Source organism: Hylobates moloch, unplaced genomic scaffold (assembly GCF_009828535.3).
Source record: "Hylobates moloch isolate HMO894 unplaced genomic scaffold, HMol_V3 SCAFFOLD_9, whole genome shotgun sequence".
NCBI lineage: Eukaryota > Metazoa > Chordata > Mammalia > Primates > Hylobatidae > Hylobates > Hylobates moloch.
In genome coordinates this window covers 13904887-13918658 of record NW_026652284.1, presented here as the reverse complement: position 1 = coordinate 13918658, position 13772 = coordinate 13904887, and the positions used below count along the sequence as shown (strand labels likewise).

Here is a 13772-nt window from a genome sequence, read left to right as displayed (position 1 = left end):
AATACAGAGAAATTGGACTTCATCAACATTAAAAACGTTTGTGTTTCAAAGGACATCATCAAGAAAGTAAAGGACAACCCACAGAATGGGAGAAAATATTTGCAAATCCTATATCTGATAAGCGGCTTCTATCTGGAATATACAAGTCTCTCCTGCAACTCAATAATAAAAAGAACAGGAAGCCATTTAAAAAATGGGCAGGTCGGATCACGAGGTCAGGAGATTGAGACCATCCTGGCTAACACGGTGAAACACCATCTCTACTAAAATTACAAAAAAGTAGCTGGGCGTGGTGGCGGGCGCCTGTAGTCCCAGCTACTCGTGAGGCTGAGGCAGGGGAATGGCGTGAACCCGGGAGGCGGGGCTTGCAGTGAGCCGAGATCGTGCCACTGCACTTCAGCCTGGGCGACAGAGCGAGACTCCGTCTCAAAAAATAAAAAAAAATAAAAAAAAAAAAGAAGCACTGGCTTGGGAATCTGCCTAAGTTTGATTAAGCCTCAGTTTCCTCATCTGTAGACGGCAGGTGACAGTACAGGCAACCCTTGGTATTGTGTGGCATTGGTTCCAGGAGCTCCCCCAACTACTAAAATTCACCAGTGCTCAAGTCCCTGATCAAACATAGTATTTGCAAATTATCTACACACATCCTCTCGTGTACTGTAAATCATCTCTAAATTACCTATAACACCTTATACAATGTAGATGCTATGTAAGTAGTTGTTACACTGTATTGTTTAGAGAAAAATGATAAGAAATATGTCTTGCGCATATATTCAGTACAGGCACAACTATCCATTTTTTTTTTTCAAATTATTTTCGATCCTTGGTTAGTTGAATTCATGGGTGTGGAACCCACGGATCCAGAGGGCTTAATCATTTCTGCCCCATAGGGACACGCTGTCTGGTCTTGAGTGACTGTGGGGTGCTGATGACCTTGAGCATTTTGGGAGACGAGAACCTCAGAAGACAGCTTCAGAGTTGGGGGCGGGGGTCCCAGGTTCTGGTGCTGCTTTCTTCCCCCTCTCTAAGCCTCGGTTTTCCCCCAGCATAATGAGGGTGTTGGATTCTGTGAGCTTCCTTTTAGTTTCTGAAATCCCGACAGACTTCACCTTTGTCACTTGCTCCTTAGTAGCTGCGGGGCCTGAGACCCCACATGCAACTTCTTTGAGCTTCCCTATCCCCAGCTGTTAAGCTGTGCATGATCATCTCTACCTGGCAAGGCTCTATGTGACAGGACCCAGGACAGAGCTCAGCTGCATACAGCAGGTGCTCAGTGTTAGCCTCTCTTGCTGTCTTCCAGCTCCCCACGGCTCCCAGGCCTGAGCTCAGGCTCTAGGAGGCCCCAGAAAACACAGGCTGACTTGAGCAATAGGCAGGTTTCCAAGTAAAGAGCCCCGGGGAAGAGACCCAGGTCAGGGAGAAGAAAGGGCCAGTCGAGGGCAGCAAGTTCAAGGCCACAAATTTATGGTCCTGGGATGGGTGGACAGCAGTTTATTTGTTTTTTTTTTTTCCCGTTTCAGGGATGAGTAAGGTGAGTTCGGAAGAGGTTAAAGTTTAAACTGCTTTATAAAGGTTAATCAGGTTCTCGTCACATCAGGTGGTGCTCAGGTCTTGAACTCCTGACCTCAAGTGATCCGCCCGCCTTGGCCTCCCAAAGTGCTGGGATTACAGGCTTGAGCCACTGCTCCCAGTCTGCTCCTCACGATGTTAATTTCCTTTATCTTCTTACCACGAGGTGAAGTGGGTCGACCGGCTCGCACAGCCAACAAGTGGCTGACCTGGAACTTGACCCCCGAACTTTGTCGCTCAGGCCCATGATCTTTCCAGATGAGCCACAGACCCTCTCTCCAAGTGCACCCTGGAAAGTTAGTCAGCATGACCTTGCCAACCTCCTGCCTGGGGCAGCAAAGGCAAATATCTGGAATAGCTTATTTTCCAGTAACACGCCAGGGAAGACCTGACTAATCAACTATGCTCCCTAGGAAGCTGGGTTGATTAGGGATGTCTGCCATGGCACAGGAGGGAAACGGCAGATTTGCCAGCTCTGCCCCTGACAGGGAGGCAGATGCCAGTAGTGCCTGATCAGGGCTGGCATGTTTGAGAACTATGCTGGTCAGTGCTGTGCCAATTACCAGCATACTCCATGGAACCAAGGGCAATTCTACTTAACCAAAAGAGCGAGAACCAATTTTCTCAACTGGTAGAAAATGAGTCTATTCACACCAGTGAGATGGTGGCAAATAAACTCCAAACAGCATGCTTAAGGGTGACAGAGCAGACTTTATTTCCCTCAACTGGGCCAAAGGTAAGTGAAGCATTAATGAATTTACTTATTTTCATGTCCACTCCCAACCTGTGATATAAGTCCCTGGAGGGCAGGGACCTGGTCCGTCCTGTTCACTGCTGTATCCTCCACAACTATAGCAGTGCCTGGCACATAGTAAGTGCTCAGGAAATAGTGACTTTCAAATGAATGACTGAATTAGGTGGACAGCCCCAGGGACAGCAGGATCCTGTGCCATGAAGGCAGAGGACATCTTGTTTTTCTTTGCCTATCTCCTCTTGCCCTCCCTGGGAGGGACAGGCCATGCTAATTTCCCTGTGCCTCCTGACAGAACCCTGAGCGTCAGTCCTGGTGATCTCGGAGCTGGCCACCGCATGGCTGAAGTTCTGATTAAGCTGCCTTGGGCTTGGTGAACTGTGTCCACATCCCAGCCAGGAATGAGAAGACTCAAGTGGACCAAAGTTTCTGCTAATCCAGAGTGCTCAAATTTTAATGGGCCCATGGCTGGGGAAAGACCCCAGACATTGTGCTTCCCACAGAGGTGAGACCCCAGGTCCAGGAGTGCGAGGGTCACTTCTCCTACCAGGCTCTCCCGCTATTAGCCTGGCTGCTGCTGTGCCTTTCCTCTGCTGGAAACTGAGGCCTCCCCTTTGCTACAAGAGGCTCCTCGGACCATCTGAGTTCTTTGCACTTGGCATGTGCCCTCTATCGAATTTTTCTCAGCATCATTGGAATATGCAATTCTCTCTCACATCTTTCACAGCAAACCTTCATTTGATCCCATGTCCCTCTCCAGCTTGCATTCCATTTCTCTTCTTCCTTTTGGAACAAAAATGTTCAAAAGGGTTGACCACATCACCGTCTCCATTTCCCTCCCACTATCCTCTCTGGGACCAGCTCTGGCTTTTCCATGCCGGTCACCAACGACCTCAGAGTGTGAACCCACAGTCTCCACCTGATGAGCTCTGCCTTCAGCAGGCGATGGCAAGTCTTCAGTTGGCCTCCAGGGCCCGTGTTCCTGGTTTCCTCTCATTTCTGCCTGCTCCGTTTTGGACTCTGTTCCCTTCTGACCTCTGGGCATTGGTGGCTTCAGTCCAACCACAGGCTCCAGCCTGGACCTCATCCCTGAACTCCAGACCCAGAGCCCAGAGTGTCCATACCTCTGCTTGAATCTCCAAAAGCAACTCAAACAAAACACATCCAAGACAGTCCCTGACCAGTCCCCAAGAGCCTGCCCTTCTCAGTCCCCTCAAACTCAGTTCACAATGGCCTTAGCCTTCCTGTTGCTCTGGCCTCAGCCTCTGGAATCTTCCTTGACCACCCACCCCCACACACTTTTCTCATACTCCACCCCCAATTAATCAGCCGACCACGCCAGCTCTGCCTTCAACATGGCAACAGGACCCGGCCCCTTCTTATCACTCCTCAGTCACCACCCTGCTCACCCACCCGGGCTGTGTCACCACCCCCACCCCCATATCTGGGTCACACAGTAGCCTCCTAATGCCTGGTTTTCCAAGCCTTCAGTAGACGTCAACCCTGCCATGGAGCGGTCCCCTTAAAAGGCAGCTCAGACCATGTCAATTCTCTGCTTCTCTCCCACAACTCCTGTCCCCCTCAAGGGGGAGCACAAAGTCCTTCCAATGGTCTACAAGGGTCCCCCCAAGATCTGTCCCAAGGTCCCGTACCCATCCTCCCCCAGCTCACATTCCGGGGAGGCTGCCCTGGCCTCCTGGCTGTCCATGCACTGGCCTCCTTCCTCAGGACCTGTGCGTGAGCTGTTCCCTCTGCCTGGAAGGCCCTCCTTCCTTCCCCCTCCTACCCACGTGTCTCACTTCCTCCCATCTCCTCTTTATTCAAACATGCCTTTCTTAGCAGCCTCTTCCCTGGACACCCTTCCCTGTTCTTTGTTCTCCTTTGAACTGGCCACCAACTTAACACTGTGTATTCTGTGTTTATTGTGGGGAATGGTCACTGAAGCAAGCACCTCCTCCTTTCCCCTGAAGACTCCCCTACCCCATAACCTGCTGAGAATTCAATGCAGCTTGTTCCTGGATTTCTAAGCCCACAGCTCATGCCAAGAGTGATCATGGCCCTGCCCATCCACTACCCAGCCCTACAGGAATCCGCACCAGCAGCCTGGAAACCAGACCCCCAGCTCAGGACCTACCCACCCCTAAGACTAGCCTAGAGGCCACCTGAAGGCAGGGCCTGGGCCTCAGCTATTTCTAGGAGCTAGCATTCAGCACAGCCCCTGGCAGGTAAAGGAAAGGGTTAACAGGCAACCTGGGGGCTTAAGCAGGCTGTCAGAGGCTCAGTGCTCAACATTTCTAAATATCCTAATCTGCCTCTTCCCTGGTTCTCCAGCTGAGGGACCCAGGACCGTCCAGGTAGAACCCGCAGCTGTGCACAGAGCCTACCAGGGATCATGAGTCAGACAGGTGCATGAGTGGGGACCTAGAACACCCACCCCACCTAGAGGGGGTGACTGACCGAATGGGGCCCAGTCATGCCAAGTCTCCCAAATTTTTGAGAAAATTCCCAACTCCAGGTGATGGCTACTTTCCATACTTCAAATGTCTCCCAATGTTTCCACATTGGCAACTGATCACAAGTCCAGCCATGTCTGTGGGCTCAGCTGGGTGCTGACTGCCGACCTGAGTGAGTGTCCATGGAAGAGGGAGCAGGAGAGATTTGGGTCCATCCATGGCTGAAGGACCAGGCTCTACAGACAGAGGCCTGGACTCTCAGCCTGGCCCTACCATTCGCTTGCTGTGACCTTGGGTAAGTGCCTTTTGCCTCACGTGTGAAATGGGGATAATAGTATTGAATAATGCGTACTGAATAAGAGCAAAATCTCCCCAACTGCAAAACTCCGGTTAACCATGCAGAGTGACCGCGTAACAGCCAGAGAGTCTCAGGCTGGGCTGGGCAGACTCTTGAGAAGGAAGCAGCACCCTGGGGTGGGGTGCGGGGGTGGTTCTCAGCAGAGCTGCAAGACCACTGGATAGACCTGTTTGGAGCCAGGGCAGGGAAGTGATGGGAGGGAGAGGGGTGCACGGCCCATCCTGGCCACCTGGAGAGCCTCTGCCGCAGGCATGGATGCTGATATGGTTTGGCTGTGTCCCCACCCAAATCTCATTTTGAATTGTAGCTCCCCTAACTCCCATGTGTTGTGGGAGGGACACGGTAGGAGATAATTGAATCCTGGGGGCAGTTTTCCCCATGCTGTTCTCATGGCAGTGAATAAGTCTCACGAGATCTGATAGTTTTCCCTCGGCTCTCATTCTCTCTCTTGCTGCCACCATGTAAGAAGTGCCTTTTGCCTTCCGCCATGATTATGAGGCCTCCCCAACCTCTTTTTCTTTGTAAATTTCCTAGTCTCGGGTATGTCTTTATCAGCAGCATGAAAATGAACTCATACAGATGCCAGGAGCCAGGGCTTCCAATAGGAAAGGGCTGGAAAGGGCTAGGCCAGTCCCGGGGAGGGGACCGAAACCTGCAGACAGAGTGTCTGTCATAAGAGGGACCGCAGGGAGCCACGGGGGCCCGCTGCAGGCTTCAGGGTGCTAACTGCACCCAGAGAACACTGTCACTGCCACCACCCCGGCTCAGGACTGTCCCTGGAAGAGCTCAGAGGTCACCTGGAAGCCAGGAGGGTGGAGGGTGGAGGGTGGAGGGCCCCGGGAAGCAGGCCCCCACTGCCTGCTCCTCCCCAAGGGAGAGAGGAGGCCAAGGTATACCAGCAGGAGGGAAATGGGAGGGGCCGGGACTGGGAGGGGGTGGTGTTTGTTTTCCAGCCTCTGAAGGGGAGTCCAGGAAATGTCCTCCTTCCTCCTAATCACCACTAAAAATAGTGGCAGGAAATGGGCCCGGAACACGGACATTCCCTAGGTTGAAGCGGGAGGGGGAAATGGAGATTTCTGGAAACGCAATATCAGCCTCAGGCCCCATGCCCCACACAACGAGGACTATTTTTAAAGGCTTGTGTGAGGTCATTTGCAGGCAAGATAACGGCTTGGGCTCGGTCTTGAGAAAGGAAGAAGAGGCAGCATGGAGCAGGGAATGGCCGGTGGACAGGGAGGCAGGACACTGGGGTGCAAACCAGCATGCTGTGTGGCCTTGGGAACTCAGGCACCCTCTCTGGGCTTTGGTGTCCTACTCAAGACTGTCCATCAGGAAGCTGCCCTGGATGCCTAGTGCCGCGCAACAGAGACACAGCAGGGCTGTTGAAGGCAGATGCAGGCAGCAGCCTTTTCCCAGAAAAGTTTACAAGAGAGGAGAGAGGCTGCAGAGAGCAGAGCTCATGAGTGAGAACCCGGAGCCAGACAATCTGGGTTCAGATCCAGCTATGCCACTCCCTAGAGTGATGTGGGGAGACCTGGGGCAAGTCACATCATGCCAGCATTTTTGCCATCTGTAAAAGGAATGAAAATAGTTCCTACCTGGTTATATGTCTGAAAGGCCTGCATCTGTGCGTTCACCTGCACGGAAAAGTTCACAGTGGCCCTATTTGTAAAAGCTCCAAACTAGAAACTCCCCAGACACCCTTGATCAGGAGAATGGCCACAGCCACTGTGATCCCTTCACACGGTGGATGGCTCGACCTGGTGAGAATGAATGAATGACGGCGACACATGATGCAGAACAGCCACACGGACCGAGTGTCGCGCTTCTGGAGCCAGACACAGATGAGTATATACTGTAAACAGTGCTAAGAAGAGACGACGCAAGAAGGGCAGAATTAATCTCCGTGTCTAGAAGTCAGCGACAGGCTACCTTTGGAGGGGGATAGTGGCAAGAAGGGCGCACAGGAGGGCTTCTGGGAAGCGAATGAGGTCCTATTCTTGATCTGGGTGCTGGTCACACAGTATATTCAGTTTGTAAAAATTCTCCAAGATATAAGCTTGAGATTCGTGTATTATGTGAGTATCATGTGATCCTTTAATTAAAAGCTTTTAGAAACAGCATCCACCTCATAGCACTGGTTTTATATATGCAATGCCCTCGAAACAGTGACTAGTGTGTGGGGAATGTGGTAACCCAGCTTGTATCACCTGGAGGGCTGTGGGTCCCCATGACGTCAGTAGACACCCGTCTGGGGTAGCAGTGAGGCAGGGCAGCTCCAGGTGTGGGCAAGGTGGGCACTGTCCCCACTGTGAGTCCCCAGGGCCCCTGGCGCTGGGGAAGGAAGATGAGCTGTGGGGTTGGTCCTGGGTTCAAGTCCAGCTCAGTCCTGCACAGGCCACGACGACACTGTCCGTGTGTGACTGTGGTTAGTTAAGGGGGAGGACATTCACGGAGGTGCCAGGCAGTGCTTGGCATGATGAAAGGCGGTGGCTTCCCCAGCACTAATAATGACAATGGCAATGATAACCGATGATAAGAATCACGATAGTAACAGCCGTAGTCAGCATTTACTGAGTGATTCCTATGGGGTGGGTATTATTCTACACCTTGTATGTTTTCATTCAAATTTTCCTCGAAGCAGTCCTGAGAGGTAATGACATCATTCTCCCCAGTTTACGAATGAAGAAACTGGCCGGGCTTGGTGGCTCCCGCTTGTAATCCCAGCGCTTCGGGAGGCCGAGGCAGGTGGATCACTTGAGGTCAGGAGCTCGAGACCAGCCTGGCCAACATGGCGAAACCCTGTCTCTACTAAAAATACAAAAGTTAGCCGTCATGGTGGCGGGCGCTTGTAATCCCAGATACTAGGGAGGCCGAGGCACAAGAATTGCTTGAACTGGGGGGGCACAGGTTGCAGTGAGCCGAGATTGCACCACCGCACTCCAGCCTGGGCAACAGAGCAAGACTCTGTCTCAAACAAACAAACAACCAAATGAAGAAACTGAGGCAAAGGTAGATTACACTGACCCAGCTGGTAAGAGGCACAGCCAGGTTCAGGCTGGGTGGGTCTGGTTCTGAGCCCCCTGCTCTTAATCATATCCAGGTAGGCAGTCCCAGGTGCAGCCAGGCTGGGGCGGATGCTGGACCTGGGCATGGAATGGGGGTGCAGTGGGGAGCAGTGGAGCCTGGTGGTCTCACCCTGCAAGGCCTTTCATCACCCTGGAGGCCACAGGCCCCAGTTGTCCCCGGAAGGTGTGGAGGTACATGCCAGTTCCTCTTATGGACCCAGTATGGCTGCTGGGATAAGATGAGTCTCAGTCTGGCTGGGACTCACAGCAGGATTCAGGTCCTGCTCAGCCTCCCGCCCGCCATGTGCCTTCAGGACAACCAGCAACTTCTCAGAGCCTCAGTGTTTAACTCTGTGAAATGGGCACAGTAACAACCCAGCAACCTCACAAATGGAAACGATATCTGAAGATGAGCTTTAGAATCCACAGAGATTTCAAAGGTGTGAAGACAGCTGTTGATGGGAGGGGAGGGCAGCTGCTGGGGGGCTGCGGCTGCCCGCCTGTGCCAGTCCAGGTGGGTAAGTCTGTCTACTTCTGGCATTCAGCGTCAACCAGACACCGTGGCCCAGGATCCCAGCCATGATCTCAGACCCCCTTTCAGTCACAAAACACTGTGATCTTTGCTTGTCTGACTTCTGTGAGACCCCCCACAACTACTTCCTAATTTAGTAGAGGAAGAAAGGAGTGTTTTGTTTTTTTTAAATCAACTCCCTAAAGCCTCTGCAGCAATAATTATTATTTTCAATTTTTGTGATCCTGTCTTTGATTTTTCCCTCTTCCAGGGGACCCTATGACGGCTGCAGACAGAGGTGTGGCAGCAAAAAAAAAAAAAAGAACAATTTTTTTGTCTTCTCCCACTGACAGTGGCTGCTTCTATGGTGTAACCAGAAAGTAAGAGACCCTGGACACCACCAACCCCCAGCCAGGGCCCTGGAGCTACCTGACGCCATCCCGTTAATTGGAGGGGTGCGAGAGTTTTATGGCAAGACTGGAAATCTACTGTAATTAAGACCTCTATAAAATATTTAGACCGCCATTCCCAGATATATTAATGATTATACATTTAAATGTTAATGAGTGTAATTAGATGAAAGATTAGCCAAGCTTGTCACTAAATGTACATTCAGGACTGATAAACTATCTCATAGTAAAATTATATGTGTGAGCAGACGTACACACTTTAGACATCTGAGATACTTTGATTTGTCTTATTGAAAAAAAGCTGAAAGGGTGGCCCAGAAAAGTGGAGGGGGAGAAAAGGGAGTTTGCAGGCTGGGAGGAAGCCAGGGAGATCAGAGGGGAGAACCCTAAAGACTCCATAGGGTTCTTGGAAATGGGAAAGATCAATAAGTTAGTGTATGTGAAAATTTACACACCTCCATGAATGGAGAACTCACTACTCCTAGGAGTAGCCAGTTTTTGCTCTAATGATCACATCCCAGAGGCAGGCTTATGAGAATGGTTTATAGGGGTGACATGGGGGTATCCCCCAGAATTCTAAGCGTTTTTTTTTTTTTTTTGAGATGGAGTTTCGCTCTTGTTGCCCAGGCTGGAGTGCAGTGGTGAAATCTCAGCTGACTGCAACCTCCGCCTCCCAGGTTCAAGCGATTCTCCTGCCTCCGCCTCCCGATTAGCTGGGATTACAGCGTGAGCCACTATGTCCAGATAATTTTTTTATTTTTAGTAGAGACGGAGTTTCACCATATTGGCCAGGCTGGTCTTGAACTCCTGACCTCAAGTCATCTGCCCGCCTCGGCCTCCCAAAGTGCTGGGATTACAGGCGTGAGCCACCACGCCCGGCCAGACAGATAAGATCTTTATTCCCATGGATACTATGTTGGAGCAAGGATGACAGAGAAGCACATGACACATGTTTAATTATTATTTAAATGCAATTATTTAAATACACACTGAGGTCAGTGCTGAGAAGTAAACAAACAGGGAATCCTGGGCTGCAGGTGGCGTGGTCTGCGAAGACCTCTGTGAGGCCTGAAGGATGGAGAAGCCGCCACATACGCCAAGAGAGGAAGAATGTTCCGGCAGAGGGAAGGGCAAGTGCAAAGGCCCTGAGGCAGCAAAGAGCTCAGTGTTTTCTAGAAGTGAAGGCCAGGGAGGGGCCTTGTGCAGAGGAGCCTGGGTTTCCCTGCAGAGAAGTGGGAAGCCACTTGTGTCAGTTTCCTGTGGCTTCCGTAACACATTGCCACAATCTGAGGGCTTAAAACAAATGCATTCTCAAGGCTGGGCGTGGTGGCTCATGCCTGTAATCCCAGCACTTTGGGAGGCCGAGGCAGGGTGATCATCTGAGTTCAGGAGCTTGAGACCACGCCAGGCGCGGCTCATGCCTGTAGTCTCAGCTCTTTGGGAGGCCGAGGTGGGTGGGATCACCTGAGTTTGGGAGTTTGAGACCAGCCTAGCCAACATGGTGAAACCATGTCTCTACTAAAAATGCAAAATTGAGCCAGGTGTGGTGGCATGCGCGTGTAATCCCAGCTACTCAGGAGGCTGAGACAGGAGAATCATTTGATCCTGGGAGGTGGAGGTTGCAGTGGGCTGAGATCGCATCATTGCACTCCAGCCTGGGCAACAAGAGTGAGACTCTATCTCAAAAAAAAAAAAAAAAAAAGGGGGGGTGGAGCCAAGATGGCTGAATAGGAACAGCTCCGGTCTCCAGCTCCCAGCCCCAGCGACACAGAAGACGGATGATTTCTGCATTTCTGCTTGAGGTACTGGTTTCATCTCACTAGGGAGTGCCTAACAGCGGGTGCAGGACAGTCGGTGAAGCGCACTGTGCGCGAGCCGAAGCAGGGCGAGGCATTGCCTCACTCGGGAAGCGCAAGGGGTCAGGGAGTTCCCTTTCCTAGTCAAAGAAAGGGGAAACAGACGGCACCTGGAATATCGGGTCAGTCCCATCCTAATACTGCGCTTTTCCAACGGGCCTGGAAAACGGCACACTAGGAGATTGTGTCCCGCACCTGGCTCGGAGGGTCCTATGCCCACGGAGTCTCGCTGATTGCTAGCACAGCAGTCTGAGATCAAGCTGCAAGGCGGCAGCGAGGCTGGGGGAGGGGCGCCCGCCATTGCCCAGGCTTGCTTAGGTAAACAAAGCAGCCAGGAAGCTCGAACTGGGTGGAACCCACCACAGCTCAAGGAGGCCTGCCTGCCTCTGTAGGCTCCACCTCTGGGGGCAGGGCACAGACAAACAAAAACTCAGCAAAGAACCTCCACAGACTTAAATGTCCCTGTCTGACTGACAGCTTTGAAGAGAGTAGTGGTTCTCCCAGCACGCAGCTGGAGATCTGAGAACGGACAGACTGCCTCCTAAAGTGGGTCCCTCACCCCTGAGCAGCCTAACTGGGAGGCACCCCCCCAGTAGGGTCAGACTGACACCTCATTCAACTGGGTGCTCCTCTGAGACAAAACTTTCAGAGGAACTATCAGACAGCTGAATTTGTGGTCTCACGAAAATCCGCTGTTCTGCAGCCACCGCTGCTGACACCCAGCCAAACAGGGTCTGGAGTGGACCTCTAGTAAACTCCAACAGACCTGCAGCTGAGGGTCCTGTCTGGTAGAAGGAAAACTAACAAACAGAAAGGACTTCAACACCAAAAGCCCATCTGTACATCACCATCATCAAAGACAAAAAGTAGATAAAACCACAAAGATGGGGAAAAAACAGAGCAGAAAAACTGGAAACTCTAAAAAACAGAGCACTTCTCCTCCTCCAAAGGAACGCAGTTCCTCACCAGCAACGGAACAAAGCTGGATGGAGGATGACTTTGATGAGTTGAGAGAAGAAGGCTTCAGACGATCAAACTACTCTGAGCTACGAGAGGAAATTCAAAACAATAGCAAAGAAGTTAAAAACTTTGAAAAAAAATTAGAAGGATGGATAACTAGAATAACCAATGGAGAGAAGGGCTTAAAGGAGCTGATGGAGCTGAAAGCCAAGTTTCGAGAACTACGCGAAGATTGCAGAAGCCTCAGTAGCAGATGCGATCAACTGGAAGAAAGGGTATCGCTGATGGAAGATGAAATGAATGAAATGAAGAGAGAAGGGAAGTTTAGAGAAAAAAGAATAAAAAGAAATGAACAAAGCCTCCAAGAAATTTGGGACTATGTGAAAAGACCAAACCTACGTCTGATTGGTGTACCTGAAAATGATGGGGAGAATGGAACCAAGTTTGAAAACACTCTGCAAGATATTATCCAGGAGAACTTCCCCAATCTAGCAAGGCAGGCCAGCATTCAGATTCAGGAAATACAGAGAACGCCACAAAGATACTCCTCGAGAAGGGCAACTCCAAGACACATAATTGTCAGATTCACCAAAGTTGAAATGAAGGAAAAAATGTTAAGGGCAGCCAGAGAGAAAGGTCAGGTTACCCACAAAGGGAAGCCCATCAGACTAACAGCTGATCTCTCAGCAGAAACCCTACAAGCCAGAAGAGAGTGGGGGCCGATATTCAACATTCTTAAAGAAAAGAATTTTCAACCCAGATTTCCTATCCCGCCAAACTAAGCTTCATAAGTGAAGGAGAAATAAAATACTTTACAGACAAGCAAACGCTGAGTGATTTTGTCACCACCAGGCCTGCCCTAAAAGAGCTCCTGAAGGAAGCACTAAACATGGAAAGGAACAACCGGTACCAGCCACTGCAAAAACATGCCAAATTGTAAAGACCATCGAGGCTAGGAAGAAACTATAGCAACTAACGAGCAAAATAACCAACTAACATCATAATGACAGGATCAGATTCACACATAACAATATTAACATTAAATGTAAATGGGCTAAATGCTCCAATCAAAAGACACAGACTGGCAAACTGGATAAGGAGTCAGGACCCATCAGTGTGCTGTATTCAGGAAACCCATCTCACGTGCAGAGACACACATAGACTCAAAATAAAGGGATGGAGGAAGATCTATCAAGCAACTGGAAAACAAAAAAAGGCAGGGGTTGCAATCCTAGTCTCTGATAAAATAGACTTTAAACCAACAAAGATCAAAAGAGACAAAGAAGGCCATTACATAATGGTAAAGGGATCAATTCAACAAGAAGAGCTAACTATCCTAAATATATATGCACCCAACACAGGAGCACCCAGATTCATAAAGCAAGTCCTCAGTGACCTACAAAGGGACTTAAACTCCCACACAATAATAATGGGAGATTTTAACACCCCACTGTCAGCATTAGACAGATCAACGAGACAGAAAGTTAACAAGGATATCCAGGAATTGAACTCAGCTCTACATAAAGTGGACCTAATAGACATCTACAGAACTCTCCACCCCAAGTCAACAGAATATACATTTTTTTCAGCACCACACCACACCTATTCCAAAATTGACCACATAGTTGGAAGTAAAGCTCTCCTCAGCAAATGTAAAAGAACAGAAATTATAACAAACTGTCTCTCAGACCACAGTGCAATCAAACTAGAACTCAGGATTAAGAAACTCACTCAAAACCGCTCAACTACATGGAAACTGAACAACCTGCTCCTGAATGACTATTGGGTACATAATGAAATGAAGGCAGAAATAAAGATGTTCTTTGAAACCAACGA

General features: G+C 50.2%; 1 protein-coding gene across 5 annotated transcripts in view; it reads right to left on the bottom strand.

Annotated features, from left to right (window-relative positions):
* KAZN (kazrin, periplakin interacting protein) overlaps positions 1-13772 on the bottom strand; it is a 1219269-nt gene that overhangs the window by 79344 nt on the left and 1126153 nt on the right. The gene's annotated exons all lie outside the window — the stretch shown is intronic.